The sequence below is a fragment of the Aptenodytes patagonicus genome, chromosome Z (genome assembly GCF_965638725.1).
Source record: "Aptenodytes patagonicus chromosome Z, bAptPat1.pri.cur, whole genome shotgun sequence".
Taxonomy (NCBI): domain Eukaryota; kingdom Metazoa; phylum Chordata; class Aves; order Sphenisciformes; family Spheniscidae; genus Aptenodytes; species Aptenodytes patagonicus.
In genome coordinates this window covers 74,733,395-74,754,923 of record NC_134982.1, presented here as the reverse complement: position 1 = coordinate 74,754,923, position 21,529 = coordinate 74,733,395, and the positions used below count along the sequence as shown (strand labels likewise).

At 40.0% G+C, this 21,529-nt stretch overlaps 1 long non-coding RNA gene across 1 annotated transcript in view; it reads right to left on the bottom strand.

Moving 5' to 3' along the window:
• LOC143172554 (uncharacterized) overlaps positions 1-21,529 on the bottom strand; it is a 198,801-nt gene that overhangs the window by 114,329 nt on the left and 62,943 nt on the right. The window contains exon 2 of the long non-coding RNA XR_012997355.1: positions 16,104-16,196. This is a non-coding gene — a long non-coding RNA (uncharacterized LOC143172554). The remainder of the gene's footprint in view (positions 1-16,103; positions 16,197-21,529) is intronic.

Below are 21,529 nucleotides of genomic sequence, written 5' to 3'. Positions count from 1 at the left end.
TTCTAAGCTTGTGTAGGAAATTAATATTGCAAATAATTAAATGAAATTGTGTTTTACTTGTGCTTAACCTTTTTTATAAGCAGTGTTAAATCAACAAAGAAAAGCAAAGCAAAAGTAAAGCAAATCATGCTTACAGAATACAGTGGTTGCACCAAGTACACCACACACAGAAGTGAATAAAGAGGCCATCTGTAACAGATAAACAGCTCCAAGCATCTGAACAAGGAAACAATGAACATTGCAATCTATGGATTGTAAGAATTTTGGATGTATATTGTTCTAGGACTGGTACAATTATGTTGATCAAACTTCATAGCTGAAGTTTTTGTCATTTATTTCCCAGAACAGAGATACAAATCCTGGTGAAAATACCTACTTTTCAGACTTACTTTCTCATACTACTTCCTACCCAAAGGTAAATGCATTAACTTTTAGAATTTTCCCTGATTTACAATTACATACAGGAGGGAGGTGAATTACGCTCTTCCACTTTGGCACACTAGACACAAAAACCTGAAGTACTTTTTGAATCTGGTCTTACTGAATCCAGTTGCACCAGAACTCTGGTGGTAATGAATGATAAGTCGTTGGTGGAGTTGTTGCCACAAATAGTTTAATTTAAAGCTTAGGGATCCACAAAATTTTGAGAGGCAAAAAATAACTTTTCAATGTTAATTTATTAAAACCCTTGCAATTTCAATAAACTGAAATCTTTTATTTCATCAATGGAATACCTCATCGTACTTGCCATTAATAGAGTTCTGTGGCTTACAGATTTACAAAGAATAGAGCTGTTTTCTAAATACAATATCACAGAATTGCAGCTTTTTCTACAGCAAAACAGAACTTTAGTTTACATCTAACTTGAGAATCCTTGACTGTCAGGGCCTCAACACAGGTAAATGGATGCTATAAAACACACTTTTCTGTTTCATTTAAATTGCTGGAGAACTTGTATGCTTAGGCAGAAAGAAAGCATATAAGTCAAGACTGAGTGTGCAAGCTGAAGCAGGATTTGGGAATTGCATCCAATGGCTACCGTAATCTAATGCTGAAATGGAAGAAGGACAGTGTCTTCCAAACTACCAAGATAGACAAATGAATCTGATAGTTTCCATTAAAAATCTGCTAGAGATACACAAAATCCCCCTCCTTCCCAATCGTTCACATAATGCTGCTAGTCCGTTCCTAAATTATGGATCTGAAAGAAATGCCATGGACAATATGCTTCCTATGACAGGGCATGACTGTTATAGAAAGAAAGAGAGAGAAAGGAAGACAGAAAGAATGAGAGAATGAATCAGCAGTACTGATACCTGTACACTGATGGTACAACCAAAGGACATAACTAATTTCCCTAGAAAACCCTTTTGTAATGCCAGATAATATTTAGTAGTATAGCCACTCTGCAGAGTATCACGGGATGAAAGTAGCATAGGTACAAGAAAAAATAATAACCATCAACTTTAAATCTAATATGTTCTTTCTTATGCATTTGCAAAGAATTTACAGCTACTATAACCAATCTGCTTTAATCATAAAACTCTCAGTAACTTTTATTAGCGGTAAGGGAAATGGTTGGAAGGAAAAGAAAAAGAGGACCTTGCAAGCAAGGTAGAAATTTAAATAGAATATTCAGCTTCCAGTATTCACAGAATCCTTTCTCATTAATTCTCCTTAATAAGATTTTCACAAAATGAAAGGGGAGGGTTTTGTGATTTATGACCATTGCAAGGTGAGGACAGGAGGTAAAAAATGTAGGAGCAAATGATATCAGGCAGTTTTAAAAAATATTAAAGAAATAGTGATGACCACAGTAAAAGAAAAAAAAAATATTCTTAAGTCCCTAACAATTTTGCCAATAACATCTTTCTTAGCATTTTTAACTAAATAACACTTTCTAGCCTTGATGTTTATTGGCAAACTTCAAAGAAATTGGAAAAGATGTTAGTTATAATGTTAACATCTGCATGGCATTTGAGTTCCTGTCTACAGCTCTGGGGTATTCATTTGGCTCCATCCCACTCTTTTGTGGGATGTCTTTGCACTAAGTGGTGAAACAGGATCTCTTGTTGTCCCAACATTTCACTCCTTCCATTATGCAGATAGGTCCCTACCACAGACTGGTCTGTGAGTACAAAATATGTATAAATCCCAGAGCAGGCTTTTAAAGTCTGTCTCTGCAAGCAAAGCTGGAAGGACAGAGCCCATTTTTTACAAATTGTCAGTTGAATGTCTTATATTCCTTTTTCAATAACAAAACTCTTAACTAACTCTTAAGTTTTCATGTAGATTAATGCACAAATGCACAATTCCAACCTGAAATGTAGGGATGGGGGACTGACAAAATAATTATTTTACTGGCCATCACAAGAATTCCTAATGTGCCTTTATGTAATCCCTTTGATCTCCTGGGAGTTATTTTTGAGACCACCAGTGTCCTGGTTTTGGCTGGGATAGAGTTAATTTTCTTCCTAGTAGCTGGTACAGTGTTGTGGTTTGGACTTAGCATGAGAATAATGTGATAACACACGGATGTTTTAGTTGTTGCTAAGCAGTGTTTGTACTAAGTCAAGGACTTTTCAGCTTCTCATACTCTGCCAGTGATGCACAAGAAGCTGGGAGGGGGCACAGCCAGGACAGCTGACCCAAACTGGCCAAAGGGACATTCCATACCATGTGACCTCATGCTCAGTATATAAGCTGGGGGGAACTGGCCAGGGGACAACAAGCGCTGCTTGGGGACTGACAGAGCATTGGTTGGCGGGTAGTGAGCACTTGCATAATTTTTTTTTTCTTTCCCTGGGTTTTTTGTTTTTTTTTCCTCTCTCTCTCTTGTTGTTTTACTTTCCATTACTGTTGTTGTTGTTTTTGTTATTATTATTATTATTATTCTATTATTTCAAGTATTAAACTGTTCTTACCTCAACCCATGAGTGTTTTTTACTTTTGCTCTTCCAATTGCCTCCCCCATCGCAGCGGAGGGGGGGGAGGGTGAGCGAGCAGCTGTGTGGTGCTTAATTGCCGACTGGGGTTAAACCACGACAAGTAGAAAAGGGGTATAATCTATTATGAATATAGGCATGAAAAGATTTAATATCCAGTAAATAGATGAGAGTGAAACTTGCTTAACCAGGTTATTTTTACACCTGTTCATCCAGGTCAGCAGAGAAGCTAAGATGTATGCCAATTCCGTGTGGTATTTCAAGGCTTATTTGTCAGAGAAATTCCTTACTTATGTTACTGCCATTTATTTCTGCTATCATACCCAGGTGTAAAGAACAAGAACAAAATGAATTAAAAATATTCTTGTCCTTGGATCAGAATTCTGATGTTACACAGTGTTGTTTTACCTAAAGGGGTGACAGAGACAAAGATGAAAGATATTGATTCAATGACAGAATGATCATCAGTCTCTACAACTCCATTAACATAGCATAACTCTTTGCCATAAGTCATTATTTCTGGTGGAAACAATGTGTTGAGGTAATGTCGGACATCAAAGACACTATGAAAAAAAATCATGGAAGGGCATATAGTTAACCTCGTCCTCTCTCTGTATGTCTTAGGATCCTTAACTTCTTAGGTTTTTTGTCTATTATTTAAACTCTATGTCTAAAGACATTTTACAGTCCTTCATAACACACACTTAGCAGAGCCTGAAATTTGGTGGAACCCATAGGCTTTAATGAACTGCATGGATTTTAATAGTAAATAGGAAACTCAGGTAAGAAGTTTAAAGCATTCGTCATTAGTTTAACTTTGTTCATAAAGAAAAGGAGATAAATTTTTGCATTTAATTTAATGGGAATAGAACAAAGCAACTTTTGTTTGTTTGGCTTTTTGTTCTTTTTCAAAATAATCCTACTGTAGATGTCAAGACTGATTAAAGGACTTTGATTTAAGCAAAAGAAATTGGTCCATGAGGTGAAAGACTTATTCCAGGGGGAAATCACCAGCACTCTATTTCAAGTGGGTTAGTTCACTGAAGTCTGTGCATTGCTAGACCTTCAGATCAGCAATTGGAGAGCAGGACACACACCTACAGAAAACATCAAGGACATGTTACTTCTTTTCATAAAAGACATTAAGACTTTGCTTTGTGTGGACAGGCTAACTTAAAAAAGTACTGTAATTCTTTTCCTCAAGAAATTGGTGATTGACATCCTCACCAATCACTGTAACCATTAACATTATTTAGGAAAAAAAAAGATAAAAATATGTGGTGAGGTGCCACACAAAAGCTGAGTTACTAGAAATCCTCTCACGCTTAACACTAGCTTCACCCTTTGTTGGTGTCTTTCAAAAAGGAGCTAATACCAACACTCTTCAGATTCTTTTAATACCTTTGATCATACTGGTTGCAAAATTCAACTTACACACCCTAAGAACCAACAAGAAATAGATATAACTATGCTTAAATGTATTATTTTCATTTTCTGCTGACCCAGATTGTGGTACTGCTCAATTGCTCATCTGTGATGTGTGCTTTCTTACACCAGATACTACAGGATTCTGGCTTAGTCATACATCCTGTTTATCATACATTTTCTTCTCCTGAACTTTTTTGAGGTCTGTCTCTCTCTTCCTCTTTCTAACTCCCTTTGCTCTTTCTCGGGTGATACCCTATATATGTTGACTGTGCTGCACTCCCCAGGAAATCAAGTTTCAAGCTTGCGTTCCTCATCTGTACAGCTGGGAATTGGATATCTTTTCCTAAACAGGAGTGCCCTACTCACTGAGCTACTGACTACCAATATTAAAGGTAACTTCTCCTGATCATTCATGGAAAAAAAAAAAAAAAACAAACCAAACCCACCAAAGAACTCAACAACCCACATTTCTGTTATCATCTGGTTTAACAGGACAGACGTGTCTCTGTGGTCAAGGAAGACAGCGGTATTACAATACTGTCGGCACTGCTACTGGAATTCCAGCACATCAAATCATCGAGCTACTTGGGATCATACTGGTAACTCACAAACCAGTAGCTGAGGTTTGTCCACACAGCTGAAGCTGTCATCAAGTATTTAGTTTGGAGTGTCTGATTGTCGCAGGCATCATAGAAAAACATGCTCTGTCTGGCTTCACTTATATGTGCTGTCTGAATACATTCTTATATCATATTCTTGGGTCTAATCAACTCTGTTACTGAGAAATTATTCAGCTGTATTAGCTCCTTGAAAAAAGGAAGAGTTTTTTCCCTTTGTCTCTGTTAAATGATCTACTGTCTTACATTAGACTGTACACTGTCATTTCAATTCTGTGATTAGCATTTTCTTCTATGCTATAGCCAATAAAACTTTAACTTAAATAATATTTTTATCCTCTGCTTTTAAGTGCTTCTATCAAACACTTTACCATCCTCAAGTGATACAGTGTATCTACCACTGTAATTTAAAACAAAGACAATATGGTAATTTTAATTCCTTTAGTTCAACTCTAGCTTCATTTAAAAGCTAGCATTTAAGGAAATGGCTGAAATAAACAGTTGCTCATGCAAAAATGTCCTCTTTCCCCCCTCCTCCTCCACAACTGCTACAAAAATTTCAATGTGATTAGAATATAGAATAAGTCTGCTGCCTCCCTGGGGACCGGGTCAGAGACATCACTAGGAAGCTCCCTGGCCTGGTACGGTCTTCCGATTACTACCCACTATTGGTTATACAGGCTGGCAGTGATGAGGTTGCAGAGAGAAGTCCTGCAGTGATCAAAAGGGACTTCAGGGCACTGGGGCGACTGGTTGAAGGATCGGGAGCACAGGTAGTGTTTTCCTCTATCCCTACAGTGGCAGGGAAGGATACTGAAAGGAACAGGAAAACACACCTGATCAACACGTGGCTCAGGGGCTGGTGCCATCGGAGGAATTTTGGCTTTTTTGATCACGGGGAGGTTTGCACGGCACCGGGCCTGCTGGCGGCAGATGGAGTTCAACTGTCTCACAGGGGGAAAAGGATCATTGCTCATGAATTGGCAGGGCTCATTGAGAGGGCTTTAAACTAGGTTTGAAGGGGGAAGGGGATAAAACCAGGCCCACTAGAGATGAGCCTAGGGGTGGCGTGCCGATGCTGGGGGTGAAATCAATAGCCCAGCTCAAGTGCATATACACCAATGCACGCAGCATGGGCGGCAAGCAGGAGGAGCTGGAAGCCATTGTGCAGCGGGAGACATATGACTTAGTTGCCATCACAGAAACATGGTGGGGTGACTCTCACGACTGGAGTGCTGCAATGGATGGCTACAGACTCTTCAGAAGGGACAGGCGAGGAAGGAGAGGCGGTGGGGTGGCCCTGTATGTTAGGGAGTGTTTCGATTGTCTAGAGCTCAACGATTGTGATGATGACACGGTTGAGTGTTTATGGGTAAGGATGAGGGGGAAGGCCAACAAGGCAGATATCCTGCTGGGAGTCTGTTATAGACCACCCAACCAGGATGAAGGGGCGGATGAAGCGTTCTACAAGCAGCTGGCAGAAGTCTCTCAAGCGCTAGCCCTTGTTCTCGTGGGGGACTTCAACTTCCCGGATGTCTGCTGGAAATACAACACGGCAGAGAGGAAGCAGTCTAGGAGGTTCCTGGAGTGTGTGGAAGACAACTTCCTGACACAGCTGGTAAGTGAGCCTACCAGGGGAGGTGCCTCGCTCGACCTGCTGTTTACTAACAGAGAAGGACTGGTGGGAGATGTGGTGGTCAGAGGCCATCTTGGGCTTAGCGACCATGAAATGGTAGAATTCTCGCTTCTTGGTGAAGTAAGGAGGGGGGCCAGCAAAACTGCAACCATGGACTTCTGGAGGGCAGACTTTGGCCTGTTCAGGACGCTGGTTGAGAGAGTCCCTTGGGAGACGGTCCTGAAGGGCAAAGGGGTCCAGGAAGGCTGGACGATCTTCAAGAAGGAAGTCTTAAAGGCGCAGGAGCAGGCTGTCCCTGTACGCCATAAGAAGAACGGGCGGGGAAGACGACCGGCCTGGCTGAACGGGGAGCTCTTGCTGGGACTCAGGGAAAAAAGGAGGATTTACCACTTGTGGAAGAAGGGGCAGGCGACTCAAGAAGAGTACAGGGATCTCGTTAGGTCATGCAGAGAAGAAATGAGAAAGGCAAAAGCCCAGCTAGAATGCAAACTGGCCGCTGTCGTTAGAGACAACAAAAAATGTTTTTAGAAATATGTTAATGACAAGAAGAGAGCCAAGGAGAATCTCCATCCCTTATTGGATGCGGGGGGGGAAGATTGTCACCGAGGATGAGGAAAAGGCTGAGGTACTCAATGCCTTCTTTGCCTCAGTCTTTAACAGGCAGACCAGTTATCCTCAGGGTACTCGGCCCCCTGAGCTGGAAGACAGGGACGGCAAGCAGGATGAACCCCCCATAATCCAAAAGGAAGCAGTCAATGACCTGCTACGCCACCTGGACGCTCACAAGTCTATGGGGCCGGATGGGATCCACCCGAGAGTGCTGAGGGAGCTGGCGGAGGTGCTCGCCAAGCCGCTCTCCATCATTTATCAGCAGTCCTGGTTAACGGGGGAGGTCCCGGACGACTGGAGGCTTGCCAATGTGACGCCCATCTACAAGAAGGGCTGGAAGGAGGATCCGGGGAACTACAGGCCTGTCAGCCTGACCTTGGTGCCGGGGAAGATTATGGAGCGGTTCATGTTGAGGGCGCTCACAAGGCATGAGCGGGACAACCAGGGGATCAGGCCCAGTCAGCACGGGTTCATGAGAGGCAGGTCTTGCTTGACCAACCTGATCTCCTTCTATGACCAGGTGACCCGCCTAGTGGATGAGGGAAAGGCTGTGGATGTGGTCTACCTGGGCTTCAGCAAGGCCTTTGACACCCTCTCCCACAGCATTCTCCTCGAGAAGCTGGCGGCTCACGGCTTAGACAGGTGTACTCTGTGCTGGGTCAAAAACTGGCTGGACGGCCGGGCCCAGAGAGTTGTGGTGAATGGAATTACATCCAGTTGGTGGCCGGTCACGAGCGGTGTTCCCCAGGGCTCAGTTTTGGGGCCGGTCTTGTTCAATATCTTTATCGATGATCTGGATGAGGGGATTGAGTGCACCCTCAGTAAGTTTGCAGACGACACCAAGTTGGGCGGGAGTGTTGATCTGCTCGAGGGTAGGAAGGCTCTGCAGAGGGACCTGGACAGGCTGGATCGATGGGCCCAGGCCAACTGTATGAGGTTCAACAAGGCCAAGTGCCGGGTCCTGCACTTCGGCCACAACAACCCCATGCAGCGCTACAGGCTTGGGGAAGAGTGGCTGGAAAGCTGCCTGGCGGAAAAGGACCTGGGGGTGCTGGTTGACAGCCGGCTGAACATGAGCCGGCAGTGTGCCCAGGCGGCCAAGAAGGCCAATGGCATCCTGGCCTGTATCAGCAATAGTGTGGCCAGCAGGACTAGGGAAGTGATCGTGCCCCTGTACTCGGCCCTGGTGAGGCCGCACCTCAAATACTGTGTTCAGTTTTGGGCCCCTCACTACAAGAAGGACATTGAGGTGCTGGAGCGTGTCCAGAGAAGGGCAACGAGGCTGGTGAGGGGTCTGGAGAACAAGTCTTATGAGGAGCGGCTGAGGGAACTGGGGTTGTTTAGCCTGGAGAAAAGGAGGCTGAGGGGAGACCTCATCGCGCTCTACAACTCCCTGAAAGGAGGTTGTAGTGAGGTGGGTGTTGGTCTTTTCTCCGAAGTAACAAGTGATAGGACGAGAGGAAATGGCCTCAAGTTGCACCAGGGGAGGTTTAGATTGGACGTGAGGAAAAATGTCTTTACTGAAAGAGTGGTGAAACATTGGAAGAGGCTGCCCAGGGCAGTGGTTGAGTCCCCATCCCTGGAGGTATTTAAAAGACGTGTAGATGAGGCGCTTAGGGACATGGTTTAGTGGGCATGGTGGTGTTGGGTTGATGGTTGGACTCGATGATCTTAGAGGTCTTTTCCAACCTCTATGATTCTATGATTCTATGATAATATTTCAATGTTCCCTTAGGCCAAAATGATTATCTATAGTCTAGTATCATACGAGTAGTTTAAAGAAATAAATTAAACCCTTCACCTACTCCTCAACGGAGATTTAAACAAAACTATCAATGACTAGATTTTCAGTGAAGAATGAGCAAAACTGAGAGGAGGAATCTAAACATTCACTGATATTAACTGATTAAAAAAGGAACTAATACTGACTTTAAATGTCTATGCATGTTTGCTACTTTTGATTGTTACTTGAACTGTTTAGCCTAAGACTAGAAAGAAAATTGAAGAATGCTGTGTCTTTGCTGTACTAAATGTCACCTAAAAACATGCGCATGTCTTCTGAAACACAACTAATTGCTGTAGTCATTCTGAATTGTGATACATAAGTTCTCAGCTTATTATTAACAAGTTGAAAAAAAAAAAAGAAGCATATAAGAGCCCAGCATCACACTGAATGTTCTTAAAGTACTTCAGAAGGACAGATGCTTCAGCTTTTCTAGTGTCATTCAGTAGTGTTTAAGACGACTGGAAAAAATACATTAAGATTCAAGTACAAAGAAATTCGATCAAAAAGTAGTATCCATTTTTCTGAACAACAAAAAAGTTTCAAGTAGTGCTTTTGCTCCAAAACGTAATTGAAGTTGGCTTCACAATTTGGTGGGGAACCTATTATAGCAGGTTTAGTCTAAACAGCAAGAGGGAGATGGAAGGAAAAAAAGATCAAATGCTTATTCAGTAATGCAGTGACATTTTTTTGTGGTTTGGGTTTTGTTTTTTTTTTTTTTTTATGATTTCACCAGTATGATGTGTCCTATTAAAAAGTCTTATTTAAGCAAGGCTGAGATGCTTGTCAGTGGAACAGCGTATTCCACCTTCAGGTAGTTGAAGCTGAGCATCCTGAATGGAGCCAAAGAAAAATGTCAAAATACAGCTACAATGAATTGCACCAAAATGGTGGTAAATTACAGAAATTGTCTCAGTCAAGTAACACATTTCATAATGCAATTGTACATATTTTTCTTAGTTTGACTTTTTTGGTCAGTAGGCTAGCATTAGCCAATATTTTTCTAAGTCTTCTTCATCTGCTTTAAAATTTGGATCTAAGTTATAAGCTTAACAGCTATATTGCTTAAAATATAAAGCTTTTACTAAAGCACAAGAGGCAGCAGTTCTAACAGGATCTATAAATAACTTTTTGAGTTTTCTATTTAATTTTAAGAAAATGCAAGCTTTTTATTATGGATAATAAGTTATCTCTTATGGTTGGAGGGCAAAAATATAGAAAGAAACCAATGAAAATAAGAGTTGGACTCTTCAAATAGGAAACACTACTTCAGATAAATTGACACACAATTCTTTTTAAAGAAATTGTATATACCTAGTTCCCCAAACATTTTCTTCTTCTAGCATCTAAGACACAAGGAAGTTCATCAAACATTGGGATGAATTTTTAGAGAATAAGACACTACTAAGCAGAAGTAAGGATGCTGGGAGTCACCCACTGCATGGACTTTGGACTGTGTTTAGCAAATATTGGTAGGTTTTTATTCCTCTACCGCTCTTATTTTTTTTCTCTTGAAGGACAAAAATATACAAAGAAACCAATGATAATGAGTTGGACTTTTCAAACAGGAAATATTTCTTTAAAGTGACACGTTATATAAGTAACAGAGTCAAGAATATGACCTTGGAACTTCAAGACCAGATCTAGTTTAGTGAACTACAGCTCACAAAATGCCATTACTGCATATGCTACCATATGTTGTTTCAGTATCTTAGCATATAGAATTGGATTGCTGCATGACTTTCTGAATATGTCCCCTAAATGCAATTTCTTCCTAAGCATACAAAATACAGATGCTGTGATTTAGCATGCACAAGGAGGTCTCAGTATGAAACTTGAGTTCTGAGAGAATTACGTTGGCTTCCTGTTCAACACCGAATTGATTTTAAAATTGCTATATGACAACTTACAGTATAAAGCTCTGCACAATTTGGAATCTCTGTTTTTATCTAGCCTATTATCTTTAAGAGTTTAGAGGTTGTTGAGACCATCTGAAGTTGGCCATTTCAAAGCAGTTCACATACATTCAGCTGTTAAGCTTGTCAATTTGAAATCCATTTCCAGCTGGGGTCTAGAACACAGATTCAGATTCATTTAAACATAAACTTTTATGTTTGCAGTCTGACATCTTCATCAACTGAGCACTTGTGCTTTGTATTTTATGTAGCTGAAAGTACAAAAATAAACAAACAGAAAATTACTTAGCAGAAGAACATTTTTGCATAAAAAGAGATTCTATTTGTTTGTCCTTGTGTTGTAAATAAACTTGAAGCTGTTGCTAAATACTTGAGATTGCTTTCCAGTAAATACCAAGGTTTGATTATATATAGCAAAAAGGTGAATGCCCATTGTTCTTTCATCACATTAGTCTGGGATCACATTTGCAATATTCATTCATATTAAGAATGGAGATAACCATTAACTGCTTTTCTGCCAGTGAACACAGGAATAGCTGAACCCGATCAGAGCAAAGATCCATCTGAGTGGGGCCAAAGGCAGGTGCTTAGGGAAGAGTATAATGATGAGGCAAACATATCTGTGTGATTACAGTAGTCTTATATTCTCTCCCAGTTTCTAGCAATGCATTGTTCATGGACATCCTAAGCAAAGGTAGTCCCTTCAGGTTTAACAGTCTTACATGGATTTTTCTTCTAAGCAATTCCTTAATACATGTAGGTCTGACAGTCATGCTATCCTACAGCAACATATACACACTTTAAATATGCATTTTGTGAAAGAAACTTATTCTTTCACTGCTTATGAAGTTACTTTTGGAAATATTTATAAAAATAGATCTATTCTGGTATTAGTTGGCTATAATAAACATGATTATGCTTCTGCCCAGAAAAATGGACAGAATGCCAACATGTTTGAAATGTAATACCAAAGATACTACTTCACTAGATACTTATCCAAACCTGCCAGGAATATCTAGGTCTCCAATAAGTATGTCCTTTCAGACATTACCAATTAACTACCATCCTCATTCTTAGGCTGAAGAGATTTAGCGCAATGTTTTCAAAAGAAATTAAAATCATTTTCAGTGAAATTTTAGAAAATTATAACTAAATTTTCCCAGTTAAACTCTTATTACCAAAGAAATTTATTTGACTTTATACAAGCTTATTGACAGGAAAGATATTGCCTATTTTTCTGATATTTTTTCCTGTACAGTATACTATTACATCAAGACTCACATCGCTTGTGCTACCATAAGGTGGCAGCATAAAACATATATTTATTTTGCTGAATTTGTATGTAATAGGTATCTATTTTATATGTGCTTTAATTGAGATTGTCACAATTAACACAAATGTGACTTTAGAGAGATCATTAACAACTTATTTCAAATTATCCCAACAAGAAGTTTTTTATACAGTAAAATCTTTTGTGGATATCTTTATCCATCTTAAACTTTCACTGAAAGATATTTTTTCCCAAAGATTACAAGATCAGTAAAAACTGAAGTGCTATAGTTGACATAAACATCCACATAACTACATTTTTGGCTGTAGACTTAGAAACTAATATTTGTTGAAGCAATCTTGAAAATAACAAATTGTTTATAGCTATGCTTTAGTAGTTGATTGTCTGTAAGTGTAACAGAATACCGATACCAGTACTCCTTGCATGCCTTCCAAACAACATCGGCTGTACAAAATTGCCATCAAAGCACTGTAATTTGAATAAAAAGAGCAAAAGTCTGTTTTACTATGGTTGTAGTTTTACATGTTTCCATATCTTATTTTCAAGGACCAGTGGTTTAAAAAAAACCACCAAAAAAACAAAACAAAAAATCAGATTCAATAGGTTACCATTGAAGTTTTAACATTAAAGATAACACGGTCAGCTTATAAAATGATTGTAAGAATTTATATTACGTAGAAAATTTGTGTTCAGACTGGATTCAGAAAGCTACAAAAATTTGTGGCCTTACTACAAACCATATGTCAGAAAAGTGTATTCCTGTTATATGCAAGGAGAAGATCAGAGATATTGATTGGGACTTGGAATAATCTGAATCTGAGGTACTCCTTGCTTTGGGGAAGAAGCGAAGGAATTCTAAATGGGCACAATGAAAACTAAGAGTTGTTCACAGTAAGAATGGTTCAGAATTGCAATAGGTTGTCCAAAGGCACACGGAATTACTGTCCTTTGAAATTTCCAAAACTACTGAAGAAAGGCTATCAGTAGTCTGGCCTAACTTTGAAGTTAGCCCTGTTTAGAGAAAGAGGTTGGACTACATACCTGCAGCTATGCTTTACAATGCAATTTTCCACACTTCCTATGAATGCTCCTATTCTGCATCCGTGCTGTGCTTGGCACAGGTGATCTCACAGAATATAAGAAAAGACTTAGTTGTATATGATGCATGTATTTACTTTGCAAGGAAGAAGCCTGCTCTCCCTACAGGCCACAAGGGTGGTGTGTTGACCAGTACTAACAGTGATAATGTCGCCTTATGTAGCACCTGGGGAACACTCAGAGGCCACTGTCTGTCCTAAAGCAGGTCAGCTAAACAAGGATATGTGACTAACTTCTTTAGTTCTCAACTCTCTGTTGTTTGTGTATACCCTCAGCACCTTCTGCCACTGTGTTTGGACACTACATAAATTAAACTCAGAGATTCTCCTACTCTTTCTTGTTCTTCCCTCCCTGGAATCATAACCCAGGTATTTTACCCAGCTCTGAAAAAAAGACAACAGTCAAACCACTGCCCTAATTTCTGTGCTGGCTTACTTGAGTTCTGACAGGCATCTTGTGCCACCATGTCACTTCTACAGGAAACACCACTGGATTCTTTCTTTCTTTCTTTCTTTTGTAAATCCACTCATCCTATTTTTGAGTTGTTTTCTAAGCTGTTCACTGGGAGAAGCAGGAATGTCATAGTACTAATCCTACATTGCTGTCCCCCCTATAACATTTTCACAAAGTTCCCAACACGATTAACCCTGGAGCAAGTCTAATTTATATAAGGGAATGGCTCCTACAGCCCTCTGCTCTGCAACTCCTGTAAAACCCCCTTGGGATTGTCTAGAAGCTCTTGCTCATTACTGTAGTACATTTGAAAGTACTTAGTCCAAGAGCATTAAAACACAGCCTTAGACTGAAAACTATCAAAACAAACCAAAGAGATATTAAATCAAAAACTTCTTAATCACTTACTTGCATTATATTCATTTTATTAGCAGTGTCTGGCTTTTTACATTTGTCTGGAGGATTTTCCACTTCCCAAACTGTTAGCTTTTCACACATACCCAAATCTTATCTCTGGCTGCAAGCAAAGCTTGTGCAGAGAAGAGTCCAGCAAGTTCATAAATCAATTTCTGAGAGTAAAATATATTTGTTGGCAGGCCCACTTATGCAAATCGGGACCTTTAAAGCAGGCCACTGTGGACATCTGGGCTACTGCACACTAGTGTGAGGCTGAAGAGGTAGGCCTATTAGCCGTGTGATTATAACGCACACCAGCATGCCTTGCGGGGAGAAAGGTCCAGTTCAGGTTCTCTGAGCTGTTTGGTGCTCATTGATGTAAAACCCCTTTGAATCCCTGGAGTAACTGGACACAACTTTGCAGAGTTTCAGCAGAACAGAACACAAAAATGAAGCTTCTGGAATTTTCAGGTTGGAACTGCCACTTTAGGGGCAAAGAAAGGATGTCATAAAATGGCTTTGGAGACTGCACAAGTCTCCTTCTGCATCTCTGCCCCGAGGCATATGTCTGCCCAGAGCAAATTTTCACAGCTCAGTAAAGAATCCTTGAAAATTAGTGTTTTTACTGTGAGTGCTAGCACAGCTTGTACCATGGGATAGCTTTGTGCAGGGGAGATGCAGAAGACTCAAAATTAAGAGGCAAAATCTGATAAAAAATACATGCTGGAGCTCAAAAGGAAATGAAGGGCCAGAGCAATGAAACTTGACAGAACTGCTGGAAATTCTTTTTTATTTCCCTCCTTTCAACATTTTTAATTTCCCAAACAAAACATGTCATGGTACTGCTATATTCAGCCTGAGGAGATAGCTAAGAGAGAGGGAAAATTACTGTTAATGGAACCTTCTGATCCCACATTCATGCTGTTGCCAGGACCAAACCTAACTGCAGCATTTCTACCTGAATGTGGCAAAAAAAAAGAGAAAAAGAACGGGGTTGTATCACCCTTCAGAGACAGACCAGCCAGCAGAAGGGAAAGCCATGATACAGTGGTTTGAATTTTGACTTTTCAAATCATGCTATTCCCTAAAATTTCCTCCCTTTCATTCCAGTGTTTTGTTCTTTGTTTTTTTAAAAAAACTAAAACAAAAGTCAATGTCCACATTTTGTAAAATAGAAATACTTTGCTTTCTCCTGTGGATACTGCACTTACTGCTTAGTAACAATATGTATGTGCCTCTGTTTTTCTGTTCAGAATCTTCTCTCCTCCCAAAGGGGAACAGTCACGCTATGCTCTGGTTATGGATCTCCTGTCTCTGGATCATCAATCTTTAGTGAAGTGCCTCAATAACTGACCTTATTTTCAGGTGCTTAGCCCCTGGCAGCTCCCTTTAAAGTAAATGAAAGTTGCCAGAGGCTCAGCATTTCAGAAATCAGGGCACTTAAATTTGTTGCCTACCTCTGGATTTAAAAATCTGGCTTGAGGTTCTCGTTTATTTTTTAACTTTGCTCTGTAACCCAACATCAAGGGAAAAGTAATGAAAGCAGACTTGACTACAAGAAAGAAGGGTTCTAGCTTTGGAATGCCTTTTTCTATCTGTTGCAGTTAATTATTAAAGAGAGAGTCTCAGTTAAAATAATGCCTGTTAATTCAAGTATTATTTTCTAATCTGTTACAGCTACAAATAACAATTAAGATTATGTAGCTCAGAAGGCTTTTTCTTCTTCTGCAGCTTGTTAACTTTACGTTTTTGACAACACTCCTTGTAAATCTGACATTTGGTCAGACTTGGCCAGGTTTACCTGAAATATTTCTAACGTGACAAGCCTTTCAGTTTGAACCATCCTGAAGCCTGCCAAGTCTGCCAGATCTTAAGTGGGCGCTGAACTACTTTCTTAATAGGCTAAAATCAAAACAGAAAGCCATACTTACAGTTGTAATACTGTAGTTTGTTACAGACCACATATATTAGTGAAGCAAGGTCATTTCAAGAAACAGGTACTTGCTTTAAAGCAGCTAATACATCTGGAAAACAAACAAATCAAGAATTATTCTCCTTACCCACAGATTGCTCTAATGACATTATGTTTTCTTACAGCTATTACTCTTCCATATTTTGGACCTCTGTTCTGCAGCTGAGTAGTTTATGACAAGTTTTTGGCTTTGGCCTAGGGCAGAATAGTGGACTCAGCCTTGAACAGAGGTAGACACACTTTTTGGGCCAGAGTTTTGGGGAACTGAGTCAGTTACTGCAGGTGCTATCTTGTTTGAAAGGAGGCAAATGTGCAGTCCTAAAGGTACCACAACTTTTATTTCTTCATGAAAATATTTCCAGTAGTGTCATATTTTACCCTGCATTTCAAACCAGGTAATTTCCACTCACTCCATTAAAGAAAAAGGAGATATGTGCAGTATGAGTTGATGAAGAAGCTACCAAATCTGCAAGCCATCATAGCAGAATAAAATGTGATGACCTTTTTTAAATCAGAAATCTTATACACTAATGCATAGTAAATAACCAGGCAAGTACGATGTAAAACCACTGTACAACTCATTTCAAAGTTATCAGGATTACAGTTATGTATGAAAAAAATAAGTGAGACTGAAAAAAAGAAATGTCAGGAAAAATTATAATCTACTTCTCTAGCATCTCTGGAGTACATGCAATAATGCACAAAATGTCTCATGTATTTCTGATGGTGGTGAATGATGGTATATCACACTTACAAATTGTGAGGACCACAAACATTTATTTGCCTCTTCTTGTGGGCAACATCTGCCTGCAGATCTTCTACTTAACCTAACTGCAACCTAGGGAGGGCCTTGGAAAGTACCACTTGCCTCAGAAGTAACACCGTCTCTTGCGCTCTACCATTTAATATTCATACTCAGACATTATTTTATTCACATCTTTTTGTGTGAATAAAAAGATGTTAGCTACAGAGCTAACACAGTAAATTCCAAGCACTCAGAGGCATCAGTCAGACTCCAGGGAAAGTCATGTCATGAAAATGTTTTAAAAATACTGTACTTCTAAGAATTATTTTTTATTTTTGTTATTCATTCCTCAGTATTCAATCTTTAAGGATTTTATTTTTAACTTATTTCTGCATAATCTAGATTAGAAACTTTTTTAAATGAAAGCGAAGATTTTGAAATAAATTTTTAGCAGGAAGGTAGAGAATTAAATAAACAACACAAAAATAAAATAAGGGCAATATTTGAAGTAATGCACAGTCTAAAAAATAGCATAACCTTGTCTTACATAGGCCTGAGCAGTGGGCACAGGAACTGGCTAGAACTGATTACCATGACTACAGATCTTAGAGAAGGAGCCGTATGTTTTACAGATAGAGAAGTATCAAACAGTTAGGAAGTCCTTCTCGGGAATAATTTCCTGAGATTACATGGAGATTATAAATGTGAACATAAATTTCTACTCCAAAATTATGTAAGAGCTAGAGAAAAGTTAACTGGCTCAAGTAACATCCTTTAACAAATAAATTAGATACTCGTGCTACTCTTTATGCTAAAGCAAGACAATCTGGGTTTCATACAGTTCAATAATATACCTATATTTAGGCATCTACATGTAGGTGTCTAAGCTCCTATTATAGACAATTGAGATATGTCAAAACAGAGAACAGAGTTTAGAAACTAGACTGTCAACTAACATTTCTGCTTTCATAGAATCAGTGAATGACTGAGGTTGGAAGGGACCTCTGGAAGAAGGCTGGTCCAACTGTTCTGCTCAAGCAGGGCCACCTAGAGCCAGTTGCCCAGGACCATGTCCAGATGGCTTTTTAATATGTCCAAGGTTGGAGACTCCAGCATCTCCCTGAGCAACCTATGCCAGTGCTCGGTCACCCTCACAGTAAAAAATGTTACCTTATGTCCATAAGGAACCTCCTGTGTTTCACTTTGTGCCCGTTGCATCTTGTCCTGTCACTGGGCACCACTGTGAGCAACCTGGCTCCATTATGTACATTATATACATTGACAAGATCCCCCTGAGCCTGTTCTTCTCCAGGCTAAACAGTCCCAGCTCGATCAGCCCTTCCTTGCAGGAGAAATACTCCAGTCCTTTCATCATCTTTGTGGCCCTTTGTTGGATTTTGTATGTCTGTATGTCTCTTCTACTGAGGAGCTCAGAACTGAACACCGTAGTCCAGGTGTGACCTCACTAGTGCTGAGTAGAGGGGAAGGATCACCTCCCTCAGACCTGCTGGCAACATCCCGCCTAAGGCAGACCAGGATACCATTAGCCGCCTTTGCCACAAGGGCACTCTGCTGGCTCCTGTTCAACTTGGTGTCCACCTTGGTCCTTTTCTGTCTGGCTATTTTCCAGCTGGGTGGGCCCCAGCGTATACTGGTGCCTGGGGTTGTTCCTTCCCAGGTGCAGGATGTTGCACTTCCCCTTGTAGAACTTCATAAGGATCCTTTCAGACCAATTTCTGCAGCCTGTTGAGGTCCCTCTGGATGACAGCATGATCCTCTGGTGTATCAGCTACTTCTCCCAGTTTTATGCCATCAGCAGACTTGCTGAGGGTACATTCTGTGCCATCATCCAGATCATTAATGAAGATGTTAAACAGGATTAGACCCAGTACTGACCAACCACTGGGGTACACCACTAGTTACTGGCCTCCAACTAGACTTTGTGCAGTGATCACCACCACCCAAGACCAGCTGTTCAGCCAGTTTTCAATCCACCTCACTGTCTGCTCATGCAGCCTGTACATCAACAGCTTTTCTATAAGAATCTTATGGGAGACAGTGTTAAAGGACTTACTGAAGTCCAGGTAGACAATATCCACTGCTCTCCCCTTGTCTACCAGGACAGTCATTTAATCGTAGAAACTTATCAAGTTGGTCAAGCATGACCACAAGATGGTCAAGCATGACAAAGCTGTACAGTGAGGCAAGTCTTTCTCCAGACATCATTAACTGTTGTCACCTAGATCTCACTGACAACAGTAGATGTCTGATTCATTTGCAGATCCTACACACAGATGCTTAGCATGCAAGGGCAGCCAAGGCTTCCCTTCAGCTGTGTGGAAATGAGGTCCTGCTTTGCCAGGCCTTTTTTCCTCTTTGTGGAGATGCTAAACTCAGGCCCATCCTTGCTCTTCCCATAGCCAAGGAACAGTGGCTTTCCCAGAAAGCTCTGTTATGTTTCCTCTGGTGGCAGCATTGGATGATTCCCATGAAAGCAGCCATATACCCTTCCCGCTGACCTCCCTATCCTGCCACTTTGAGGTGCACTTCTGTTGCAAAGATGAAGTTTGATGGGTTGAGGAAGGAAGCAGGTAGGATAAAAAGGGCTGACTGTCTCACCCAGAGCACTGGGTTCATGGTGCAGCCAATGTAAGGCAGCAAGGGTGCAGGGACCCTTCTTCTTCCCAGCTTCCAGCAGTGCTGCTACCCCTCTCCAACCTCTTTATGGTGAGAAATAAATCCTTTAGCTTTTGCTAGTCTGAGCAATGGAATAACTGTTTGCTTTCTTTCACCTGTAGAAGGTGACAAGTCAAATAGAAACATCTTGTGAGCTGATTCCAGCTCATGACGGGCTGTCAACTACCAAATGATAAACAATAAAGGCAGCCTGAATTCACTAAAAAGTGAATTTTACTGCATGAATTAATGCAAACAACTTCTCACCACAATTGGTTGTCTATTGCCATGTTCTAGAAGAAATCAGTAACTGTTACTTAAAAGCAAACACAAAACAGTAGCAAATTACATCCATTCCATTTATATTCATTTTGCACTGTAGCGTAAGGTTCTACAGACCTATAGGAGCAGACAGACTCTATAAATCTATTTAAAAAATTTCAATGTTACAAATATCATGAGGTCCAGTGCAAAACTCAGATCTATGTTTTGTACTCTGAAATCTGGATAAAATGAGTTACCTGAATGGGAAGATGCACAAGAAATATTTGAGAGACTGGAATGAATTTTAGTGTATGCTATGATCCTGGCTGCACAGCAGCAGTGATATCAGAGACTGGGTAGTTTGGGGTTATGAATTCTGTGCTAAGTAGCAGGATAATTAACTCATCTTGAAAATATTACTGAACTAGTTGGCTACTGAGAAAGAGGTGACAGGGAATTGTGCTGGCCTCAGCATTTAACATCCACTCAAACTCAGGAACTGGCTGTCTTACATTTATGAAGGTTGGCATTTTTGATCTGCACAATGTAAACAAATCAAGTAAAGATTCAGAGTTGGAAATATTCATTGGGCTTTTAGTTTGCCAACCAATCTATTACAATTTGCAAGTAGATGAGTGAAACTTCAGGTAATGCGATAATTAGCCAAATTTTTTTTCTTCATAGAATCATAGAATGGTTTGGGTTGGAAGGGACCTTAAAGATCATCTGTTCCCATTCCCCTGCCATGGGCAGGGACACCTTCCACTAAATCAGGTTGCTCAAAGCCTCATCCAACCTGGCCTTGAACACTTCCAGGGAAGGGGCCTCACTGGAAACATGAAGTAGGCCCTCTAACTGAAGATAAAAGGGCTTGGTTTTTATTACAAAAACTTATAGAAGATTTCACAATTTCCTTCTAGAACAACTATCAAAGAAACAATATCACAAGATCCTAAAACTCATGGTGATTCTTCCACTAGAAATGCTACTTTAACAGTACTGTCTTGCAACTGAAGTATCATTATTGATTGCAGGCAGGCATTTTTTCCCTCTTTTCACTGCATGGTCCTTTTTCTGTTCTCAGTAGTTTTGCTGCAAACTTAAACACATTTTGATAACCAACAAAAAAAAATCATTATAAGATTATGGATTTGGAACATGTTGCTGACATGTATCCATCTACTTTCTCTTCACTTTTTTATGTGGAAATCCAGTTGATTTCACTGGGAATTGTAATTGACAAATTTATAAAATTATCAGAACTCTGACCTCACTTTTATTCACATAGCAATATAAAATTGTATAGATCCACATTCAACAAAAGAATTAAGATAGCTGAAGATCTGCTCATCTCAGTTTTCAGAGATTGACTAATTTGTTTGAGATAAGCATCATTTGAAATGGCAGCACAGGAAATCCATATGCTTGCAGTTAAATTGTTAGTTTTTCAGCCTTAACTCAGAAAGAATGGAGTCTGCCTAATCATAAAACTTTAGGGAGTTTCAAAGCTTCCCATTTCGGTTGGACAATTTATTCAATCTCTGTATTCTCATCATCTGTGTCACTGTATTTCAATGTTCAAATCTCTTGACACTTTAGGTAAAAAAAAAACAAACCAAAACTAAAACCCAAATCCTAACATTCCTATTATGTAAACATCTTTTAAGAAAAAACCCTAATAAAATGTTTATAGTGGATAT